At 38.5% G+C, this 12,875-nt stretch overlaps 1 long non-coding RNA gene across 1 annotated transcript; it reads left to right on the forward strand.

Moving 5' to 3' along the window:
- The first annotated feature begins 28 nt into the window (after nucleotides 1-28).
- LOC104912527 lies at nucleotides 29-11,526 on the forward strand. Its single transcript, XR_004161194.1, has 3 exons — nucleotides 29-205; nucleotides 8,431-8,502; nucleotides 10,764-11,526. It is a non-coding gene; the product is annotated as an uncharacterized LOC104912527 (long non-coding RNA).
- Nucleotides 11,527-12,875: the final 1,349 nt, after the last annotated feature.

Consider the following 12,875-nt stretch of genomic DNA (forward strand, 5'->3'; position numbering starts at 1 on the left):
AAATGGAGAATGCTGACATGAAACTAAAGCCTAAAAGCAATCAGGTTGGAAGCAGAGACAGGCCAACAGCACTCAGTTTGTTGGGGACCATGATTTGGAGATCTTGCACTCCCGTGGTGGCCTCAGTGTTGCTTGCTTGACCAATCTTTATAGTGCAGAGGCTGATGCTCCCCACATCATCACTGACATCAACAGAATATCAGAGGTAAGATTGCTATGGTGTAACACTAACCTGCTCTTCTTCCGGGATGACTGAATTTTGATGAGTGCGGTCATCCAAGACCAGAGGAGGGAGTGAGGTTTTACTGGCTGTGAAAAGCAATGGAATCAAATTGTTTGGGCAGGCAGAGGTCTCACAGGGACTTCCTTATTTAGAGAAGAGGATGTAAAAACAGTAATGGACCTCACCAGTGAGCAATGAAAACTTTTCAATTGCTTGCCTGGCAGCATGATCACTGTACATCAGAGTAGCTCAGTATCTGGGGAGAAGTGGCATGATGTGGCTGTTTCTGTTTTTATGCATACCCAGAAAATCCAAGGCACCCCTTACTATAGTGGTCCAAGCACTAACAGCTTGTCTGTACCTCTGAAAGGACTGCTTGTGACCCATTACACAGAGATAAGCAAAGTGAAAGATGGGACTTGCTCCTGCTGCTTTTATTCAAACATACTTATGTTTGCAGTGGCAATTCTAACGAGCCGTTGTGCAGACAGGAGCATTGAACTTGAAGTTATAAGCAGAAAGGGGCATTGCTAATGTTGTTAAGTGTTTGTATTTTTCACTGAGGTGAATTACAAGTGATCACATTTATGTGGGAATGATGTGTGGATTACACAGTGGATGAATCTTGGATCGAATCTTTTGAATACTCATTCAGTTGTGCAATTATGAGGGCTGCTCTGAAAGTAATACTTCCTTTTTTATTACATTGGCCCATGATGTCAGATGTGGATGTTGGTGGTATGGCAGTAGAGGTTGAACTTTCCCACCAATATTCCATTACGTTTTGTTGCCATGTGACAGATGGCAGGAGAAATGCAGTCTGACAAAATGGCATCTGACATGGTTGTCCAGAGATGTGGTAGATGCCACAGTTTCTGGAGACAATCAAGTTCAGGGTGGCCCAGGCTGCGAGCAACCTGATTTAGCTGTAGATAGCCTTGTTCATTGCAGGGGAGTTGGACTGGATGACCTTTAAAGGTTCCTTCCAACTCAAATGATTTTATGATTCTAAGATTCTTTGATTCTGTGATTCTGTGGAATCACATATGAAGCATGTAACCAAATTCCTCCTTGCAGAAAAAAAAAATGCATCTATTGACATTCATTGATGTTTGCTGAACATTTATGGAGACCAAACAGTGAATATTAACACAGTGAGGTGGTGTGTGGTGTGTTTCAGCAGTGGCAACAGTGATGTGAATGACAAGCCATGTGCTGGAAAGCCATGCAGATATTGACAAGCCCAGCATGTAGGTTCTTGTTCATTGTCGGTGAAAATGCATAACATATGGTGACTATGTTGAAAAATAGTGTTTTGTATCAAATAGTGTTATTGTGCTTTCTGTATCTCTTGCAGTCTCCAAGGAAACAAATTGAAAGTCTTTCTCTCAGAGCTATCTCAGCACATTTGTAAGACAAAGACTTTCATAATGCTTTAAAGAACTAGAGAGAAAGAAATGGCTATTCCTCCCTACTGTTTCATAGTCTCTTTTTGTCAAGACCAAGTGCTCCTTTTTTTTTTCTTTTTCTTTTTTCTTTTCTTTTTTTTTCTTTTCTTTTCTTTTTTTTTTTGTAAATTATGAGCATCTTCATTTCCTCTTCTTGAGACTGTCTAACTTAATTGATTACATTTTGCATTGATGCTGTTTTCATTCTTTGAAATCTATCAGATGTCTCTGTGCATTACAGGGGATTTGGACTAGATGACCTTTACAGGTCCCTTCCAACTCAAAAGATCCTATGATTCTATGATCAGTCATCCATCCTATGTAGTGTTATGGGGCTCATTAATACGCTAGGTCGAGAAAAACTACTGAGCTTTATGCAAATACTTTTGCTAATATATCTGGCATTTTTTCATAGCATAGAACGTGTGTCATTTGAGATGCCTCAGCATTAGTAAGAAGAGCCCCCAGACGTACAATTGAAATGAGCATATCGGGTGTGACACTCAGTTTCACTTTAACAGGGATGTAATATGAGGCCACAAATCTAAGCACTGTGAGTGACAGGGAAGAGATGGCAACCTTGAAGGTGAGAAGTTGGAGTCAGTGATGTATGAAATACTGATTATGCTCTTGAGAGGGGATTGTAATCAAGCAGAATTTGAGAACATCTCTGACTTGGTTGAAGCAAGTACTCAAGTTATCTTCTGCCTCTTGTTCACAATGAAAATCTTCATAGCACTTTCTCTACCACTTTTTATTTTGTCTCATGATTTTTCAGCTATGCAAAGTTCATATATAATTCTTAGCAAGGAGTGCCATCATTTTTTTCACAGCCTTTTAGCACAGCTACAGAGCCTCTGTGGGAGGCGAAAGAAGACGGGACAAATTCTCATGGCCACTGTTACAGGGACAGAATATTGACTTCTGATGTTGTTTTATAGTACAGTCTGAAGATCTGCTCATTCCCAAAGCATGTGACTCCTATAAAGAAAAAGCTTAATCCCTCGGAGACATCACTGTCTTTAAAATTTGTATTGTAATATTTACTTCTAAGTATTGCTTGCTTTTCCCTAAGAAATGTTTGAAGCATAATTTTGCAGTTTACACATCATTAGTGTCCTAAGAGCAGCAGAACATAGCAGACACAAGAGTATGCAGAGCTGGCTTTTCATCCCAGATTTCCATCGCTTTTGTCAGTTTTCTTATAGCAAGGCTAGTATGTGACTAAAACAGCTTCTCTAAATTGTGCTGACATATCTGCCACCACAGATTCCCACCAAGCCACTCTGTTGGCCTAAATGAAAGGACCATTCTGTGGGAAGTACCTCTTGTGTCCTGGTACCCTTGATCTTCCTTGAAGACAGAGTGTCTTGATACCTAGCCTAAGACAAAATGGTGTGCAGTTGAGAACTGAAGTTTGCATCAGAGTCTTATATTGTTCAGCAGTTCTGAATTGGAACCAAAACGAGTCCATCCCATATATCTGCAGCCTTCAGGTTTCTGAATTCTGGTGTATTAGCAAAGAGATCTGAATAAGAATTTTTGTGTAAGTTCTAGAGCGCCTTATCTAAAAGATATTTCATTTTGGTTAAGCTTTGTCTTTTTAATCTGTGAATTAACTGTCTCTGGAAAAAAGGCATCTTTTTGATTTTTCAGATATACTGAAATATATTGAGATATATTGTTCTGGCATTGTGTGCCCAGCAAAATCTGGGAGACATCAAGAAAGACAGCAGTAACATTTACAGTAAAATAAATCCTGTGAAGTCCATACTGGTAGAAATTTACCTCAGCACTCAATCTTTTCTTACTCAAAGTTTTAAGATCCAAGATTGTGGTAGTTGCCACCTAATTAAAGTAACAAGATTTCATTGTCAGTATTTTAGTACAATATTAAAATAAGCCCCCTTTGGAACACAGCAGCACATATCCACTTTCAGATACTCCAGGAAAAGCCAAGCAGCTGAGCAGTAATGTGATACAGATGCAGAGTATGTCTTTCAAAAATGCACGATGACCTAGGCTCCTAGGTTCCATTTTCAAATCTATTAAACATCTCTGCCTATTTTAAGGCCTGGGAAGAGCAGTCCCTCATTCAAAAGCAGAAAGTCATACTAAATTTGTTCTCCTTGCTGCGCTGAATATCCAGGCAGGTGGTGGAAAAGAGGAGAAGGGGTAGAAATCTGACTGTTGTGGCATGGCAAGTATTGCGGGTTTTGAACAACTTCCATAAAATTCTCCTAACCCTGGTATAAACATGGGGCTACATCATATTATCTTTAGGAAAATGGGTCTTGCTGCAGTTGAGTTGGCCAGCATGAAGAGATTTGTAACAAAAATACTTTTACAGACAGAACATCTGAATGCTGTATGAAAGCAGGAGAAAAAATAGTACAGCAGGGGCTATGAAAATGGTCTATCTGAGTATGCAAGAAGTCAATTAACAGCAGTAAAACCACTAGTATGTTGTTGGCACTAAGATCAGAAGGCTCGCATTGAATTGGACCACAGTGTAGAAGACTTGAACATTGATCACAGGACAATGACAACAACAGTTATACTACCCTGCATTTGTTACTCCTCTTCTTGTTAGCCCACAAATGGAACAGATGTGTAGCCAAATAGATACTACCAATTAATAAAAAACAATGGACAGCAAACTTGCCTAAGATAGTTAGAGGCTGATGCGAACAAGTTTCTGAAGAAAAGTATTACCTCACTACAACTGCTGACTCCCTAAGCATATATAAAAGATGTGTTCAAAAACCAGATTATCATCACCACCCAAAAAGAAACCAAGATATGTACTAAGGATGTAACAGCTGGCCTCCATCATCTTCCGTGTCACAAACACTGGCCAGGCCACTTGGGCACACAGGCCTTGGTGCATGTGAGAGTATGGGTAAGAGAAAATAACTTAGTAAGCTGTTTAAAATAAATATCACCTTCCCGTTTCAAAACAAGAGATCTCACTGAGATTTCATATGCTAATTTCCTCCAGGCAGGTACAAATGACAGAATGCCTTCCTGACATTTTTAGGAGGAAATTAATTAATTAATTAATTAGAACTTAATTTACTTTTAGTTTATTACATATATGGTCTTCTCATTACAGTACGAACAGGGACACTGCATAAGAAGTGACATTAGATGGCCCATTCAAGTAGTATCATTAATAGAAAAGCAGAAATTACATTTTTTATTGGTGATTGTAGTGAGTTTTTTTTCCGAGAGACTGACTGTGAAAGTCTTTCACATAATTTACAGTAATCAGTGCTGGAGGTTAAAGACAATTTCTGCTACTTGGTAGGTGAATGTAACTTTCATGTTTTATGTTCCATTAGTTCAAGCAAGGGCTTTCTCTTGCACACCAATTCTATATCCCTCGGTCTGGATCTGTCCTCATGTTCAAAGAAAAAATCTTAATACTGAAGTTTTCATGCAGATGTGATTTCTTTCCTGGTTTTTTTTTTTTTGGGGGGGGGGGGGGGAGGGAAGGGGGCATTATTTATTTATTTATTCATTTATTTTTGCATGGTGGACAACACTGAAAGTCTAAAGCTTAGAATTCAGCTTTGACAGCTGTTACACTTTGTTGCTTAATTTCACAAGGAAATGACCCTGTCTTTGATTTCCCCTGCATTCTTCCCCTATCCTCTTCCAATTCCCCTTGCTGTGTTAGTGAAGAAAGAGGAGATAGGAAGATACTAGGCTGATCTAGCTGATCAGTATCAGGAACGATGCATCCCCAAGTCCTGACCATAGCTACTTGGGGTGGAAGTGATAGTCCTCAGATCCTTGGTACTTAGGAAGTGTGGTTAGATCTTTAAATGGAATACAAGACTTATTCCAAATTAGAACAGTATTTCTAGTACACATCTGGACTGCCTGTTGGTCCCCTGGAATGGAGGAAAAGTAATATCACTTCATACTTTGACTATACTCACCATGTCTGAAGACATCGAAATACCATGAGGCAGATAGATGTGTAACCCTTGTCATGTTTCTCATTCACTGGAGAAAGGAAGAATGGGTTAAAGGAGAGTGAGTCATGGAAGTGGTCAGTGCCTCACTGCAAGAGGAGAGAAGAAAAGAGACCAGTTTTAGGAACAGTGTTTCAGAGCTATTTTGGCTGCACAACTGCTCTGTTCAGGCACAGGTGGGAAGATGCCAACACGTACTCTGAGGATCTAAGTTTGCAGTCAGCAAGTGCTTGTTAACTAATACATTCAGGAAGCCCAAAAACTGAATCATCTTTCCAGACAGTTGATGTCCTCTCCAGGGTGAGCTGAAGCATTCTCAGGACTTCACCATCTTTGTTGAAAAGGTTTGCATGTAACAGCAGCTGAGGCACACATCGACAATAACATGAAACATCTAACAACTAACATCTACCTTGCAGATGAATCCCTCCTCTGTTGTCAGCAGTTTGATCAGGAATGAAGCAATAGACAGGTTGCAAACAAAAGTATGTGAGCTGGTCACTACCAGGTCATGTTGTGTTAGATCCAGCAGCATCTACAGTGATGGTGTTTGCTTAGAAATCTCTTGCGTTTCTCTCCCAGCAGCACATATGTGTTTCTCAGTTGAGCTCAGAAGTGTAATCACTAGACTATAATCAAAAGTCCTGCATACTTGTGTCAGAAGGGTGCCTTAGCCACAGGCTGCAGTATCCAGGATGCTCTGGGAGTGTTAGAAGGCTACATGTCTTTATTTTGTACTACAACATTTCTACATTCCCAGCTAAACAAGGGTAGATGGACAGTTGTTGCAGTGTCACATTAGCATTTTGCTTCCATCCAGATATATACTTGGGAGAAATTTTTAGAGGGCATCAAAACCCCAAACTGAACTAAGCCACTCATGCAGGGCATTGCCTGGCTTCTGCTGTCAGCTGTATGTGTTTTCCATGATATTAAGTCTCCTAGGGCTACCTACCTAGCAGGAGTTCAAGGACACAGATCTCATCAGCCACATGCTAGGTCGTGGTTGTCAGAACTTTTGGCCTGCCTGGGCCACACTGAGTGAAGAGGAATTGTCGAGCCACACACATGTAGACTGTTTCAAAAATAACACTGCCTAATTATGTCCATGGAAACTAAAACAGATACAGTGAGTATAGTAATAATATTTGATAGAACAAGTTCTCAGCTACAAAACATTATTTTTCAATATAGTCACCACCACTAGCTATGCATTTTTGCCAGGGATGAACAGGAGGCTGCATGTCATGATCATCAAAACCTATACCAGTGGAGGTGACCCGTGGTCACTGTTTTCACTACTGAGATGCACCACTATCGCCTCTTTGTGTTAACAATTTACTGTTTGGTCTCCATAAATGTTGAGCAAGTGTTGATGAATGTCAGTGGGTGCAAATTTTTCTGCATGAAGGAATTTAGTTCTGCACCTTTGCTTCATACACACTTCCATATCAGACATTATTCTGTCAGAGAACCCCTCTGCTGCCATCTGTCACACAGCAACAAAACAGAATGGAATATTGGAAGATTCAACATCTGGTACTATCACGCCAGCATCCACCTCTGTTGTTATGGGCCAACATAATTAAACTAGAGGCATTAATTTCAGATAAGTCTTCATAAAATATATAATATATTTAATGCATATAAGTAACAAAATTTACTGTAACTGTTAATATTTTTATTAAAACATTAAAAGAAAAAGAGCAACAAAACCATAAAACTAGTGAGATATTTGATCGTGTTTTTGTGAAACTAATGCATTAGTCTGATTTGATGGCAGTAGCTGAAATTCTTACTGAGTTCTCACGGTGTTCATCAGAGATTTTGGATGAAATTTTTCTGTTCCTGTGTTTGTTCTTTAGAACAGTTGCTAACAAATATACATACTGTGAGAAGGCCATGACATGAATAATGTGACAAGAACGTGAATAATGTAAAACAAGAGATACTTTTATCTGTAAGAAAAGTTTTATAAGTAAAGTACATAGTACATAGCAAAGTATATACTATAAATATACTATATACTATAAATAGTAGAGAGACATGATCAATTTCCTTTGAGTTGAATATATGATTGCAACTCAGTAAATTCCATTTGAAAATTTGCAGGTAATTTATATATGTCAACTGAAAATAGAATTGCAAAAATTGATGATGATGATTTTTTTCAGCAACCTTGAAACTTACTCCCAAATTCCTTTATCAGAATGGAAAGCACAACTGCATATGTTTTGCTGTTCACAAAAGAGTGTTTAGCCAATGCATCAAAACACATACAATCATCTGCCACCACTTGAGTTAGCACTGCACTGCGCCCTCCCCATCAGCCCCATTTGCCGCTAATTGATGGGTGCGTACTTAGGGCAAAAATTCTGAAATCAAACTGCAGCAGCTGGAGGACTCCAGCTCCCTGTCATTGCTTCTCGCATGACACTGGCAACTTTCTCAAACTAAGCCTTACCCCATCCATGGAAGAAACTCCTTGTTTCTAGCTTGGGTGTTTATTTTATTTAGTTTCAACATTCTGAAGTGTTCATATCATGTTACTGCATGTACAGAAAGAGCAACCATGTTATAACTCATGCATGAGGGACATTTGAAGTGTCAGTCTCCACTAAGCATCTGATTCTCTGCACCTCTGACTGAGTCACAGTTACAGGAACATTAACATTAAAAGGCACCTGTGGAGTTCATTGAGTACAGCCTCCTGCTCTAAGCAGTACTAACACCAAAGCAAGAGCAGGTGGGCTGAGCAAATTCTTCACAATTCCAGGCAGCAGCAAGAAGGGAAGTCAGCGGCTGAGGAAATCACAGCATGGGCCTGAAGGCTATACCACTTCTAAAGGTAAACAATTTTTCCTTACAACATTCTCTCCTTATAAATATCCAAAATCTCTGTCATAAAGCTCTAGGAGTTAAAATCTGATGGTTATCATCTTGAACTATTTGACAGCTCAAAATCAGCATTTGTGCTGAAAGATGGAGCTGGTATTTTCCCTGCTTGTAGCTCTTACATGAAGCTTCTAGAAATAGGTAAATGAGAGTGGGAGGGCAATTCCTTTTTATTTCTTTGTTATGTAATAAAAAGTGTTGATTTCTCAACAAAAAGACAAATGATACAGAAAAGAGGACTCAAGTTAGGGCAGAATCTGCTGAGAAGCTCATACTTTGTACAGATCTCTCAGGGGATCAAGAATGTAAGATTAACATTGACTTACAAGTTCAGCTACTCAGACGAATCTGATTGCAGTGCAGATATTTTCTATGCCAAGGATGCATGAAGAAAGGAAAGTATTGATCATTCTGTGATTGTAGAGATAAGAGTGTTTTTGTTTGGGGCTATGTAGGAAAGAGTGTGCACTGGGATAAGAAAGCAATGGTTTCTGTAACATTTTGATTTTAGCTTCTTTGCAAGATTCAAGCTAGATTTGTTTTTTGTTAGAGAAAACTATTCACTTAGTTCAATGACATGCAGCTAAATTCCTACCTGAAAAATAAACTAGCCCCCGGTATAAGTAAAGCTTTATTCCTAGGCAGAAGCACAAGTATTTGTGTACAAAAAGCAAGGAGCAGGAAAAGTAGCAAAGGTCTAACTACTCATTCATTTGGCTATCATGCAGCAGAATATTTGCTTAGTACATCTGAACTGCTGTCCAGCAGAGCTCTTTATCCAGTGAACGGTTAAATGACAATGACATTAATGAACTTAAAACAGGAGTTAGAAAAAGGAGTGGAAATCCACTGAATTAGAATACAATAATAGATTAAAAAATAAGCTACTCTAATACAAACCTGTGAATTTTATACTATTAGCAAAGAATCAGATATAGAAGACTTGTTATAATAGTCTTCATGAGAATTATTAGGTAATCAGTTTAAATTATTACATTATCTTTTTTTTTTTTCCCCCAAGAAAATTGTTGTCTAAGAGCAATGTCCATAGTTGTCACAAAGGAGGGAAAAAAAGAAGTGAGAGAAAGTATTAAAAATGTTGGCCAAGGAAGGAACAGGCAAAGTTGTTAAAATTTTGGAGACACTATGTTATAATTTCCAGGGATTCTCCTTCTACTGTTTAAAGCCGTATAACTGATAAGATTTAGTTCTGTAAGGGTACTTTGTTGGTGACACAGGCTGGTTTGTTTAGCAATAGGGATCAGAATATTAGTTTAAGGACCAATGTATTAGTTTAGCAAAAGGAATCAATAAGTGCTAAAACTTTTTGGCTTTGCTTGATGTGTGAACAGCCTTGTTTTCTCTTAATTCTGCTTCACAAGAAGCACTAGAATTGTAATAGACTACTTGTCTTTGCATTTTATGAGGTGCAAGGACATTTTCCTTGGAGTTTAATGTATACTGTTTTGGGAGTTCCTTATTAAGGCCTAGCAAGCAATGGAAATTTGCCAATTTGCTAATGGTCAGTCAAAAGTCTCAGTGATGAAGCTGATGGTAGAAAAAACAAGGTAAAATAAGTGAGTGTACGACCAGTCTGGATTCTATCACATGTGCCCAGAGGGACATTAGTGTAAATTAATGAGTTCTTGGAAAAGAATGAATATCTATGCCAATGTACTGAGTAGGTATGCCTTAACTCTTTAAATGTACAAAATGAACTCTGAGAGCATATGCTCGTTTGTCAAGTCACCCAGGATTGCAAGGGATAAAAGAATGACCACGCAGAAATTAGAGTTTTCTTCCCAGATTTTGGATGACATTAGGAATGGGAAGAATTCTTCCCCAGAAGCGAAAATGGAAAGAGAGGAAGAGAAAAACTACATCATTTTGAAACAGAAACTGTGATGATGCAGTATTCAAAGATACTAAGGATTATGAAACAAAATTTTGCAGTTATGTGTGGAAATTTGTCTTAGAAATTGTGGGGAACACAACAGATTTGCTAAAAGGCTACATTCTTGGTATTGCAGTGCCATGTAGTTGTTCTTCCTCACCATAGCTTCTCACTCAAGTTCAGTTCACTTTCCATCAGGATTCTCAACCTCTTTCAAAGAGCACAACTGCTTCCCCAGCCTGTACTGGTGCCAGGAATTATGTCTTGGAAGCGGCAAGGCTGTTTATTTGTTAATGCTGAATTGCATAAATGTTTTTCAGGTTTCATCTGAATGGCAATGCTACCTTCGTTGTATCAACTTTTCCTATGTTTTTTTTGTCAATCTGATGCTAACAATGGATTCTTCTATTCAAGCAGCATCGTGTCTGTACTCACTAAATGATTATTAATTGAGATTGTCTGTGACTATACTGTACAGTTGAACTGACTGAAGACACAAACTAAAAACAAGGTGGGATTAATAAACCTAGAGTTTAAATCCAATTTATTACCATGGCCATTCTGTATTTTCATGAAGCTTTCAAGTCTAGTTTTCAGAAGGAAAACCATCTCTGTGTCAAAATATCTTCCAATTATGGTGCATCAAGTCCTCAGAACTAGCATCATTTTTCAGTGGAGTCTGGGAGACATTGAAGTGTTGGCTGTAAGTAACGAGTACATCAATGCCTCTTTCTAAATATCATGAAACTTTGCAAGGTTTTCTGACTTAAGACTATCTCCTTGCTTGCCTTTAAGTGGTCATTTCTGATATGAGTGGCTGTCATGCTTTTATGATTTTTGTTATTGGTACTCTGTGACATCATGTAGTGCACTGGGAGTTAAAGAATTAATGGTCCAGTTCTGTGAACTGCCAATATTTCTGGGCACCTGGCTCTCAGAAGAGAACTTCATCTCCTAGAGGACTTTTTGTTTCCGTTTTCCATTCAGAGGGAAGGATAAAACTGCTTGCAAGTCATGAGACGTCCCTTTTTTTCCCTTCTGCTCATCTACAGTGCGTTCTCCCTAGCTGTCTTGCCTTCAGCATCAGAGGAAGCCCTTCAGTTTTGGACCCTCTCTCTCATTTGTTTGGTTTATTTATTTCAATCCCAATTAACTTTATTTCTGCTATCACTAGTAGTAAATAAAGTTTTTTCCTTGTGTCATTCCTGCTGTTTTTTTTAAAATTTTTATTATTATTATTATTTATTATTATTCCTTTCCCTCCCTTCCCCTTCTCCCCACCCTCTTTTGTGTCAGTTGGCCTGCAGGCCTGCTGTCCCCCTGTCATGGATACAGATAGATCTAGAGATAAGTCTGTGATAGTGGCAAATGTGAACATAAAATAAATGCTTTATAAATGCTTTGTATTTAAGGCTGCAGTCACCTTGCTATTTCTTCCCTAGGAACAATAATGTAAGGTATTTGTTGTGATGGTTTTTAACATATGGTAGATCAAGATCAGATCCCTAAAATACTCTGAAAACCAGTTATAGCTTTAACAGTGACTGTGGTTAAATATGAAAACTAAGAATTTTGTTCTATTAAAAAGACAAGAGTCTTATCTTTACCAAGTGATGTTATGGGAACATGTTCTTTATCAGTCAGAAGCTCTTGTAGCTTTAAGACCTTCACTTACACACTTTCTGACAGCACAGTTAAGATTGTGTGTATTCTTCATTCATGGAATACTTCTTTGACATTGACAAGATCAGGGCAGCTCCAGAAGATTAAACATTTGAAGAAGGTACAGGCGAGAAAAATGCAAGAGCTGAGTTAATTTATCTCCTCCAAAGACGAGTCTCACTTGGACAGGGTCAGGTTGTGGTGGGAACATGAAACTATGAAATAAAACCACACAGTTAGCTCATTTGTATAACTGTCCTCTTGATATCCTTCTTGCTGCTATCATGCACTTTTCCATACTCTGCCATTGATAATGTGCAACTATTCCAAGCATCCTTTAATAGAATTTGTATTCCAAGCAGGATTAAAGAATGGTTTATTATGATGCACGCTGGATAGGCAGCATGGAGTGGTGTCAAGGCAAACATGTAGCAGAGCTCTGAAATTTCCTTTTTGATCAAGCAGGAAGTGAGCATATGTTCGCAGCTGGAATGTGTGTTCAATTCACTTTAGTGAGGTTTCAGCACTGATCTTTTGTTGCATTTCTCCAGCAGCAGTAAAATGCTTCTTCTTAAGTAAACTGGCATATACCACATGTAAGTTCAGCTATCTCCTCTAGCCCAGCATTTCTCCTGATGTTACAAAATATCTGAAGACATGCGAATGCTGTAATTTAACGTGAAATAACCTATCATGAAAATAATGTTGTGACAAATAATTGTGCTTGTGGCACAATGAAATCCACCATGAGAAACCAATTGAAGAACTGG

Source organism: Meleagris gallopavo, chromosome 1 (assembly GCF_000146605.3).
Source record: "Meleagris gallopavo isolate NT-WF06-2002-E0010 breed Aviagen turkey brand Nicholas breeding stock chromosome 1, Turkey_5.1, whole genome shotgun sequence".
Lineage (NCBI taxonomy): Eukaryota > Metazoa > Chordata > Aves > Galliformes > Phasianidae > Meleagris > Meleagris gallopavo.